Here is a 12,595-nt window from a genome sequence, read left to right on the forward strand (position 1 = left end):
CAATATATAAAGGAGGAAACAAAGAGGAACCCACCAACTATAGGCCAGTATCACTAACAAGCACTATAGCCAAAATTTGTGAGAAAATAATCAAGAATAGATGGGTAAAACATCTGGAAGACAACAACATATTAAACCCAAGACAATATGGGTTCAGGCAAGGAAGATCATGCACCACAAACTTAATATGCTTCTACTCAAGGCTAATAGACAGTGCAAGAAAGAAATGGATGGGCTGATTGTACATTCCTAGACTTGCAAAAAGCCTTTGACAAAGTACCACACAGAAAATTACTAAAAAAACTGGAACACATAGGAGGAATACAAGGGAACCTACTAAAATGGATGGAGGACTTCCTGACAGGTAGAAAGATGAGAGTAGTGCTCAGAGAAAAATATTCAGACTGGAAAGAGATGATCAGTGGAGTACTGCAAGGATCTGTACTGGCACCAATAATGTTTGCTATTTATGTGAATGACATGGACGAGGATGTGAAATGTTACATGAGCTTCTTTGCAGACGACGCCAAACTGTTAAGGAAAGTAGAAACTGATAAGGACTGTGAAGCACTGCTGGAAGACCTGAACAAGGTATGGAACTGGAGTCAGAAATGGGAAGTGGACTTTAATACTAAGTGTAGCATAATGGAGTTTGGAAAAAGCAAAAACAGAATATCAGGAAAATATACAATTGGAACCAAGGAAGTAAAGAAGGTAGGATCCGAAAAAGATTTGGGGGTAATTATCACAAACGACTTGTCCTATGATAAACAGATTAACAAAATTGTCGGGGAGACTTACAACTTGCTAAGATCAATAAAAGTGGCATTTGCATACTTGGACAAAGACATGATAAAAAAAATATTGGTTACATTGATAAGGCCTGGATTAGAGTATGCGGTGACATTGTGGTCCCCCAGTATCAAAAAGAATATAAAGAAAATAGAAAGAATCCAGAGAGCAGCAACAAAAATGGCACCTGCACTTGCAAACCTATCATATGAGGAGGAGAGATTGGCTAAACTGGAGTGACCGATGCTGGAGGTGACCTACTGACCATCTACAGAATCATGAAAGGCACAGAGATACTTGATGGAGAGGACTTACTAATGTGGGACAAGAGGAACACAAGAGGACATGGAAAGAAAATAAAAAAACATAGCTATAGAAGAGAACTGAAAAAAAAAAAATCCACATAGAGTATTGGACACTTGGAACAAACTGGATAATGAAATAGCATGTGCAAAAACCATTCATGAATTTAAAAGCAAACTAGACACTGCGAGATACAAAGGCGGGACACCACGAGCATAGCTCCCCTTCCCGCAAAATACAACTAGTTAAATTAATACGAGTACAATAGTACTGTTACACTAGCACTGGTACATTAGTACAAATTTATTAGTACAATAGTACTAATACACTAGTTCATGTAAAACTAATAGACAGCTAGTACACATGTAATAAACATATATAAAACATACATATACCAAGGCTTTTTCCCCCTTACAAGGGAGGTAGCCAAAAAGGAAAAGGCATAAATCATTCCCACCCATTCCACCCCTGAATACACTCCACACCCATCCACCCTCCCTCTTATCTTAGCACCTCCTGGATGACGGGTCATCCCTGCACTTTGTCCACTGCCCTGGGTCAGAAGCAGTGTCGCAAGACACAGCACATCCCATGAAGAAATTTGTGAAAAGCACCCTCAAGGGGGAGCCCATAGCAACACTGTCGACCTGGGAGTACAGGTTACCTTGTGGGCAAGTAAAAGGTGCCTCACTCGTACAGCATGTTAGTAGCCATCTTAAGATATTCTCAGGGATTTCTATCTTAGGGGTGGAGTTGTCCCTGTATCTTTTATCACAAATAAAGTCAGTTGTCCTATTTACAGGAATTTGTGTAAATAGGGATTCGGCATCCAACGAAGCAATAAAATTGTTAGCGTTGTTGTGTTTCAAGATGTCTATAAAATCACTCGCAGAAGTAAGACTACAGGTAGCTGGTATGTATGGGGTGAGTAGGGCACAGAGTCTTTTACTAAGATGGTAGGTAGGCATGGGAATTTGTGCAATTATCGGCCATAATTTGTTTCCTGGTTTGTGTATCTTCACATTACCATAACAGTAACCAGGTTTATACTCACCAGTAAGTTTGTTGAGATGGATAGCATTGGTAGCCGAGTTATTGGCCTCAATCAGTTTATTGGCCTTTTTCTTTAGGTTTTCCGTGGGGTCTTGGTTCAGTCTTCTAAATTTAGTGGTATCGCTTAAAATGGAATTCAGTTTATCAAAGTAATCTTCCTTTTTCATCATGACCAAAGCAGCAGTTTTGTCGGCCTTTCTGATGATAATGTTGGGGTCTTTTTTCAATTCATTAGCTGCATCTATGTGTTTTTTCTTCAATATGTTGCTCCTAAAGGGTCCTCTATGTTTACTAGCCTCAGCCACCATCTCTTGTTTAACGTTGGTTCTACTGTGATTTTTCTTTTTCCAACTAGTTGGTCAACTTTGTTAATAAGGAGCTCACATTCAGTACATTTTTGGAATATAGAAGGTTTAGATATGACATGGCAGCTGAGGTGTAAGTATTTATCAGTGAGATTCACGAAACCTTTTGTGATTGCCTTCCGTGAGGTTCACCAGTTTCATGTGGGTTCGTGTTATGGTTGTGTTTTTGAGTGAGATCTTTAGAAAGTATCTGCAGGAAAAGTATTAATGCAGAAAACAGCATCACTTTCAACAAAATTTGTTGGAAGACTGCATTATACACAATCATGCATGCAAACAACACAACATACACTCTATAAAGGATTTGTGGGAAAACCCAGTTTCGGCTGTGGCATTCCTTGGGGAGACGGGACTGCTCGGACAGACAGTCTAGGGAACGACAACAACAACAAAATTTGTATTTTAGAAGTACGATTACAAGCTATTTGGAAATTCGTTAACAAAAGTGGATAGTGAAAAAGATCTTGGCGTAATTATCAGTAACGACCTCAAATCATCCAAGCAGTGTATTTCAGCCTCTGAGAAAGCAAATAAGATTCTAGGACTGATTGCGCGATCTTTTGATTTCAAAAGTCCATCACTCATTAACAAGCTATATAAATCGTTAGTTCGTCCACATTTGGAATATGCTGTTTCCGTATGGTCACCGAATCTCATTAAAGACATTGACAGACTGGAAAAAGTACAACGGCGAGCCACAAAACTGATTCCAAATATCAAAAATAAATCATACGAAAATCGACTAAAACACATGAATCTGTTTTCCCTAAAAAAGCGTAGACTCAGAGGTGACTTGATACAGGTCTTTAAAATTCTAAAGGGAATTGACAACATCAAGTGACAAAATTTTTACATTGAATGAGAATCAGACAAGAAACAATGGTCTCAAACTGTCCAGAAATAGATTCAATTTGGAAGTAGGTAGAAACAACTTTGCCAACCATGTAGTTAATGAATGGAATAAACTTCCTGCACAGGTGGTGCAATGTAGTTCAGTTCGAAGCTTTAAGAATCATTTAGATAAATACCAAAGTAAGATGCTGTAATGATTATCATTTATCTTATATTATTTGTTTTTGTTTTGTTATCATTTGTCTGTCTGATTTTCATTTATCATTAGTTATATGTCAATTTATTATTATTTACTATTTACCTGTTTGTTTATTATTTAACTATACCTATGCATTTATTTATGTATTTTATTTGTTATTTACATTATCATAGTTTTTATTTATTATTTTATTATTAATATGATTTTTTTTTTCGCATCCGACCTAGATATGGATCAAAAGGTCTCCTGTCTGCATGCTCCGCCTTTGTAATCCTTTGTATGCTGTACAATGATGCATGAAGCATGATAAAGAAGCTGGCTCCTGTTTGATTAAAAAAACAGGAAAAAGAAACTGTACTTCAGCTAATACTCCTGTAGACATAAATCATTTCTGTTGCAGCAATACACAGATATTGATTTCCTTTACTCATCAGCTGATACTGCTCCATACATCTAGGGGTGTGCTGATTAATCGGCATAGGCAAGAATTAGCACTTTTTTGGTGAATCAGCATTTTTTTTAGAAAGGAATTCGGCATCAGCAATGTTTTGCTGATGTCAATGCCAATTCAGTAATTCACCTATCATTCCTTGTTATGGTGGCTGCAGAGAGCCATGCAACATATTATGTGCTATATGAGATACCACTACCAAATAATCATTGCTTTATTTTATTTTCACATAGCAGCATCACAACTGTGGGGAATGAGGTGGCTTTTTTATGTATTTTGACAAGTAAACACATAACAATACATCTTTATGCTTTTTGACAATGACAGCTATGACTTTGACTCATGTTTAGACGATTTGCTGTCAAATTCACAATCACATGAGTCAAATTTGGACATAGTCAAACTTCAAAGAAAAAAAAAAAAAAACATATATCTTCATCTGTTCTGACACTACAAAGCAAAGTTGATCAGTTTTACCCCCTCCCACTGGAACCACAAGACTCGGATTCCTTGAGTTGGTGCAGAGACAACCACAACTCATATCCTGAACTTGGAAAAAGTTGCCAACAAAATGCTGTGCTGCTCTCCACCATCTTCAGTGAAGAGTGAACGGCTCTTCAGCATTGGTGGTAATGTCTACACCCCACACTGTAACCACATGACTTCAGAATCAGGGGAGAAACTGATGTTGAACTTCAATTTGCGAATGTTTAACTTTGACTATTAACCCATGGAATGCAGCAGTACTCAGGTGAGTCAGCATGTTGAAAATTAGGAGGAAAAAAAAAAAAAAAAAAAATCCTATTTGGATTTTGTGCCCCGACACAGGTTTTGAAAAAGAAATAAAAATAAAAATTGGCCATTTCCCACATTCCATGCATCAATTATTATAGAGACTGAGTTAAGTTTAGGCTTTACTGTTATGTTAGGATTAAGAAATGGATTGATACATGTGCTTTAATAAAATCTATGAAACAGGTAATATTTACCTCTTTTTCAACCAATAGAAAATAACACAACCATCCATACATTGATAATCATAAAGTGGTCAATCAATAAGCACTTCATTAACTTCATTCAATCATCAGCATCCAACAGCTCAACAACTGGCAGGTATAAATCTACACAGATTATAAAGCAAGTAATTATATAAAGTGGAACTGGCATTGGCAACTAAGAGTGAATAGGAATTGGCACCAGAAAAAAAAGTATATATATATACTGTATATACATACATATACCAAAGGCTTTTTCTCCCTTACACCTTTGGGGGGGGGGGTTAGCCAAAAAGAAAAAGGCACAGAAACCACTCCCACCCATTCCATTCCCCTCCACCCTCCCATTTGGCACCTCCTGGATGACGGGTCATCCCTGCATCCAGTCCACTGCCCTGGGTCAGAAGCAGTGTCGCAAGACACAGCACATCCACAGCAAGGCTGCTTCATAAATTTGGCGACCCCACCCTCTCCATCTCCTCATGCTGAAAAGGAGAAGACGGGGAGAAATCCCTTTGGGCTGTGTCAAATTTTTTCTCATACATACTTCCTCACCCCCCATCCCCCACCCACTCCCCCTCATGCATCACAGCATCATCCATACACAACCCCTCTCCATTCACCCCTATCTTCTGTCCTCTCCTGTCCTTCCTCAACAGACATTCCTCTCTTTTGTAAAGCCCCTTTCACCACATCCATCCATCTCATCCTAGGAGGCCCCCTCACGTTCACTCCTTCCACCTCTGCCTTCCACACCTCTTTTACTAATCTTTCTTCACTCATTCTTTCCATGTGTCCAAACCATCCCAATACTCTTTCATCAACCCTATCTCCCAGCTACCTTTCCACCCCTGTTCTCTTTCTCACCTCCTCATTTCTCAATCTATCTAACCTAGTAACCCCTATCATACTTCTCAGACACCTCATCTCAAACACATTCAAACTCCTTCTCTCTTTTTCTCTCATGTTCCATGTTTCTGCCTTGTACAGTGCTGTTGGCACAATCACTCCTTTATATAACCTCCTCTTAGCATCCATTCCCAGATATTTCTCATTACACTTTTTAATCCACCAGGGCATTTACTCGCTTCTCTCAATCTACATTCTACCTCCACCCTTACTCCTCCCTTTCCTGCCACATTTGCACCCAAGTATCTAAAACTATTATCCACTTCCTCCAGTTTCTCACCCTTGATGCTCACTTCCAGCCCGCTGCCACTCTCTCCCCTTGTACATCTCATCACCTTACTTTTGCCCACATTTATCTTCAGCTTCCTTCTTTCACACACCTTCTCAAATTCTGTCACTAACTTCCTCAATCCCTCTGATCCTGCTACAAGTGCAGTGTCGTCAGCAAACAACAACTGGCTCACCTCCCACTTTTCTCCATTTTCTTTAATCATCTCCAGCCCCTGACCCACTACCCTTGCATTCACCTCTCACACCACCCCAACCATATATAGATTAAACAGCCAGGGTGACATAACACATCCCTGACGAAGTCGCACCTTTACCTCAAACCACCCAATCTCTCCATTTCTAATCCTAACACAAGCTCTATTACTCTCGTAAAAACTCTTAACTACTCTTAAGGGGGTACGCGACACCTGGAGGTCATTTTCTAAAATATTTAGAGTAAAGAGCTGAAACTTCTCAGGTAAATAGGTATCCATATTGCCTACATTTTAGGTGAAGCAGAATGATGTATGTACACATGTACGTATACCAGTAGCGACATTTAAAAGTGCACAGCACCATAATACGTGGACCAATTTGTTTTATATTTTGGCTATGATTAGTCAGTAGGCACACCTAGGGCCGGTCATTGAGTAATTGAACAATTTTCTTTATACTTTTGCATACAGGCATTTCAATTTTAATGTCTGGCAAAAATCGTGAAAAATACAATTTTTTTTGCTCGTTTCCATTATTACTCCGAATTCTTTCATCCTATTCAAAATATTCGAAGGATCGGCCCTAGCAGTTACTAAAAGTAATATTCCCTGTAAGTTTCATCTAAATCTGATGTATATTAGATTTTTTATGATTAAAAAAAAGTAGAAAAATATCGAACTGAGATATGGCAACTTGAAATATGAATATATCTGTAACTTGCTTATAGTTTCACCAATTTGACTGAGATTTTTTCATGGACTAATTCTTATTATATAAGTAAGTACAGTAAAAATTATCAACATATTTTAATTATAAGTACTTTAAATACTGAAAAACTAAAGTATAAGTATGTCACAGTAGTGACGACGCACAGACGACATCATATAATTTGCTTTTTTGCACCTTTGGCGGTTTCTTCATATGAAACCTCTCTGCTGGGGGTCTTCAGGGTATCTAAATAATTGGAAAGAGGTTTATTTTCCAGTAGTGGGCGCCTTCTCTTTCCTCATCAGATTCCCCTCGCCAATCTATGTTGGTAGGGCACCCCCTCCAGCATCATATGATGTCCCTTCTTCTTTCTTCTTCCTGTATAGCCTTGATCTTTTTCCTCTTGCTTTCTTCTTTGGATTTAATCTTCCTCTTTGAATTGTTTAGTCTAATGTTGTCCTTTACCTCTGTCACCGTCACAGAGGTGCAGGTGAGGGCGGTGGTGGAGTGAGAGGTGGTGAGATCTTTAGTCGTCTTTGACTGCTTGCCATCTTTAACTGCTGTTTTTTGTCATTGTGATGTTCTTTTGTTCTTTTTGCTACCCATGATGACTGTACTAAAGAGTAATATGTACTAGCTAAAGTAATAGATTGCAATGAGAGCTCATGAGACATGCGTACTTCCCTTTTCAGAGCTAGCCGGGAACTAACGCTTAGTTTCGCACAAAGTTGGCGAAATATTCTCCCTCCACCTTCCTCCCTTCCCCTCCACAATCGTATTGGCCGTTGATACACTGGGCGAGTGTAAATTCAATCAAATTTCAACGTTATTCGCTGCGCCTGAAGGTCCTAAGTGGCACGCCTCCCTCTAGTGTGGGTTGCGCCTTTAAACCTCACCCAGGACCTTTAAATTGCGCGCGGCTGGAAAATTATTTGTCGGGATTTATTTCTAAGTGGTATACGAACATTTTGAACACAGTTTTGAAAAATGCCATATCTTGAGCAAATTCACCCCCCCAGGTGTCGCGTACCCCCTTAACAGCTTCCTTCCTATCCCATATATCTGCAGTATGCAGTGTCTTCCTGTCTACCATGTCGTAAGCCTTTTCCAGATCCATAAAAGCCCAAAAGACATCCTTACCTTTTCCTATAGCTTTCTCACATATCTGTCTTACCACAAAGATCTGATCTACACAACCCCTACCTGTCCTAAACCCACACTGTTCCTCACCATTACTCCCTCTGTTCCTCTCCTAATCCTCTCAATCAAGACCCTCCCATAAGCCTTCCCAACTACACTCAACAAGCTGATCCCTCTGAAACTACTACACTCACACTTGTCCCCCTTTCCCTTGTAAAGTGGAACTATACAGGCACTCCTCTAGCACTCTATCCTCTCTCCAGCAAACATTAAATAACCTCACCAACCAGTCCACCATCACTGTACCTCCTTTCTTCAGACATTCTGCATAGCATCCATCCAACCCAGGTGCCTTACCTGCTCTCATCATCTTAACCGCTGCTTTCACTTCATCTTTCCTTATTTCTCCTCCATTTTCCTCACTCATCACTCTCATTTTCTTTGCACTTCCGACTGCAACTATCTTTCCCTCCCTATCCTCCTTCACATTTAGCAACTCCCTAAAATACTCTGCCCATCTTCCTCTTACTGCCTTCTCTTCCATTATCATCTCACCATCTGCACCTATTAACCTTTCCTTCTCTACTTGATTCGCCTCCTCTTCCTCTCTTAATTTCTTTCCAAAACATCTTTTTATTACTTTCAAAATTTTCTGTCATACTCTTACCCCATTTCACATCTGCTCTCCTCTTTGCTTCCTTTATCTTATGCTTAACTTCCCTTCTCTTTACTTTGTACCTCTCATACGATTCCCTTGTCCTATTTTGTAACCAATTTCATGCCTGGAATAAAAAAAGGGAAATCAATTGATCCGTTAATACAAATGCAGTACATTTGAAGAAGCTGAGGAAACGAAGTTCTGACGCAAATTTCATGTCCACAGGTCACAAGAGACGAACAAAATCTCACCTCCAGAGTCAAGCGTCTTTCTTCTGGATTGTACTGATGCACCTCGACTAGGAATCAGCAAACTTGGACCAGACTCTCGTTTTCCTGAAGATGAAAAACAATGGCAGATTTCTTCAACCATAATTTCAAACAAGGTTCTTCCATTAGAATATATGGCACACTATCTTAAAAAAAAATAAACAAATGATAAAAACAAATAATAATACATACATACATATACCAAAGGCTTTTTGGCCAAAAAACAAAGGCATAAAATCCATTCCCACCCATTCCATCCCCAACATACTCCACTCCCATCCACCCTCCCTCTTATCTTGGCACCTCCTGGATGACGGGTCATCCCTGGATCCTGCCCTGGGTCATAAGCAATGCAGCAAGAGACAGCACATCCATAGCAAGGGCACTGAATGATAATAATGATAAAAAAATGAATAAATAAATAACAAAATAAAACATTAAAGACACAGATTCCAAAAACTTGGCTCATCCTAACAAATGCCTGCAGTCAATCACGTCTGGCGACTTGTGATGGCTCTGTCCATCTGCGGAGGGCAGCTGACTCTCTCTGTCCTCGGTGGCTGCCGTCTGCAGTTGTTCGTCCATACGGCAGAGAGTTAATCCATAATGGACGAATTCGAACTTACAAAACCATTCCGAGACCCTCTACCTTACCTTCACGGTCGTCATCACACGCTCCAACACACGGTGTATCTGCCGAGAGGTGAAGGAGGGTTTGACCTCTTCAATACGAGTCAAATATTTGCGTGCACGTCAGGTTACCTGATGTACAACGATGCATCACAATGCATGTATTATAAAATACGTAGTGGGCACATGTAAAGTATGTTGTATTTTTACATACATGCATAAATACGTATACCAAAGGCTTTTTCCCTCTTACACAGGAGGTAGCCAAAAAGGAAAAGGCATGGAAACCACTCCCACCCATTCCATCCCCACATACTCCACTCCCATTCACCACCCCTCCCTCCCTTCCTCTTTTCTTGACTCCTCCTGGATGACATGTCATCATGGCATCTCACCCGCCCTGGGTCAGAAGCAATGCAGCAAGACACAGCACATTCACAGCAAGGCCACTTCATTATATCGGCAATCCCCCCTCTCCGTCCCCTCAAGCAGAAAAGGAGAAGACGGGGAGAAATACCTTCGGGCTGTGTCAGATTATTTTTCACACATACTCCCTCACTCCACCATCCCCCACCCAGTCCCTCTCATCCATCACAACATCATCCATACACAACCATTTTCCATTCACCCTTATCTTCTGTCCTCTCCTGTCCTTCCTCAACAGACACTCTTTTGCAATGCCCCTTTTACCCCATCCATCCATCTCATCCTAAGTCGCCCCCTCATGTTCACTCCTTCCAGCTCTGCCTTCCAAACCTCTTTACTAGTCTTTCTTCACTCATTCTTTCCACGTGTTCAAACCATCCCAATACTCTTTCATCCACCTTATCTCCCAACTCCCCTACCACCCCTGTTCTCCTCCTCACCTCCTCTTTTCTCACTAAATCCAACCTAGTAACCCCTACCATACTTCTCAGACACCTCATCTCAAACACAAAAATAAATAAGTAAAATAAAGAGTCATTTTCCACCTTTTTGACAGGGCCCTGCCTGTCCATGAGCATCATTTCCTCCTGATAAGCAGCAATCCAGCCCAGCTGGTGCTGTAAAGTGACGTCGCGGTCATCCTGAAATCAGAGAAACATTCTTATTTGGCAGTGTGGCACTCTTTGGCTTTTTTCCCAAGATCTTGGGATTTTTGCCATCATCTTGGAATCTTAGATATAAATGGTAAAATATGAACAAATCTTGGTGAAAAAAATAAAAGATTTGTTACTTTTTTACAATTTATATCCAATTTTCCAAGATGATGGCAAAAATCCCAAGATCTTGGGGGAAAAGCCAAGGAGAGGCCACACTGTTTTAAATATTGGGGACGTAATGCACCTCTTATTCAGAAAGTCTCCACCCCCGTTCCTTGTACCAACTTTCACCCGAGCAAACGAGAGATTTTCTTCACTTATTAAGTCGTAGACATGCAGATTATTATCTTTTTTTTTATTCAATTATCTTGTTTATTTATTTTCTAAATCATGCCCTAGCTACAAATTCATGTGTGGTTTCATCTTAGTCTATATCTTTCAATAGACCAGTCATATAAAGATTTGGGTTATATCATCCAAGTTATTCCAAGAAGGAATATTTAAGGTAGTCTGGGGGTATTCACATTTGGGGACAGAGATGATGGTGGTGGTGGGGGGGTACTGTAAGTGAATTGGCCCTGCTGCATATGTGCTGTGCCTTGCTGCATTGCTTCTGGCCCAAGGCATTGGGCGGGAGACAGGATGACCCGTCATCCAAGAGGAGCCAAGATGAGAGGGAGGAAAGGGTGGTGGAATGGGTGGGACTGGGTGCGTGCCCTTTGATTTGGCTACCTCCCTTATAAGGGGGAAAAAGCTCTTGGTATATATATATATATATATATATATATATATATATATATATATATATATATGTATGTAGATCAAACTGAGTAAATACAACAGGCATGATAGTGGGGGTCAGGGGGTCCGCGGGCCTAGGCTGAATCCCTAGTAAACAAATGCATGCAAGCTGTTCCGCTGATGTTGCTATCGATATAATTCAGCCAAAATAAAATCTACCCCAGTCATCACCTTTCTATACGTACATGTGCGCACCACGCCACGCAATGCTACACAAAACGAATCACTTGCGGGCCAGCACAAAATAAACCGCTTACACACAGGTACAGCCGACATACGAATCGCCCACAACTTCACATCAACCAAAAATCATTCGACCACAATTTTTTTTTATCAAGATCATTTATTAAAATCATTAATGACAATGGGTGGGAATGTTTTTGTGTCTTGTCCTTTTTGGCTATCCCCCTGGTAAGGGGGAAAAAGCATTGGTATATGTATGTATGTATTAATGACAATCAGGAATTAATGACAAAAAATCGAGATCATTGTCAGGAAAAGAAAAAAATCGGAATTCCGATTTAAATCTGAAGAATATCATGCCTGATACAAGATAAGTCAACAACCCACCATAGGATAGCTCTGTAGAACTCTGTGCCCTGGGTCCGTGGAGGAACTTGTCGAGTACCTCTTCTCTAAGTTGTCCCACTCCAGTCGAAGATTCTGCTGGTACAAACGGACTTCCCTGTGGCTCAGGATTTGGCTCGTGCTGTACGGAGGAGGGGTGTGGAGTGTATTTAGGGATGAAATGGGTGGGAGTGTTTTTATGCCTTTCCCTTTTTGGCTACCTCCCTTGAAAGGGGAAAAAAGCCTTGGTATATGTATGTATGTACGGAGAACCACAAGAATTATAAGGCACCTTAACTTACACTCTCTGGAAAGACGCAGAGTGCGGGGTGATC

At 40.3% G+C, this 12,595-nt stretch overlaps 1 long non-coding RNA gene across 1 annotated transcript; it reads right to left on the minus strand.

The window, feature by feature from the left end:
* Positions 1–3,833: 3,833 nt before the first annotated feature.
* LOC143022448 (uncharacterized) lies at positions 3,834–9,356 on the minus strand. Its single transcript, XR_012966059.1, has 3 exons — positions 9,163–9,356; positions 8,921–9,035; positions 3,834–3,886 (listed from the first exon to the last, which is right to left on the minus strand). It is a non-coding gene; the product is annotated as an uncharacterized LOC143022448 (long non-coding RNA).
* Between the last annotated feature and the right edge of the window lie 3,239 nt (positions 9,357–12,595).

The sequence above is a fragment of the Oratosquilla oratoria genome, chromosome 44 (assembly GCF_046742065.1).
Source record: "Oratosquilla oratoria isolate Oo_2021 chromosome 44, ASM4674206v1, whole genome shotgun sequence".
Taxonomy (NCBI): domain Eukaryota; kingdom Metazoa; phylum Arthropoda; class Malacostraca; order Stomatopoda; family Squillidae; genus Oratosquilla; species Oratosquilla oratoria.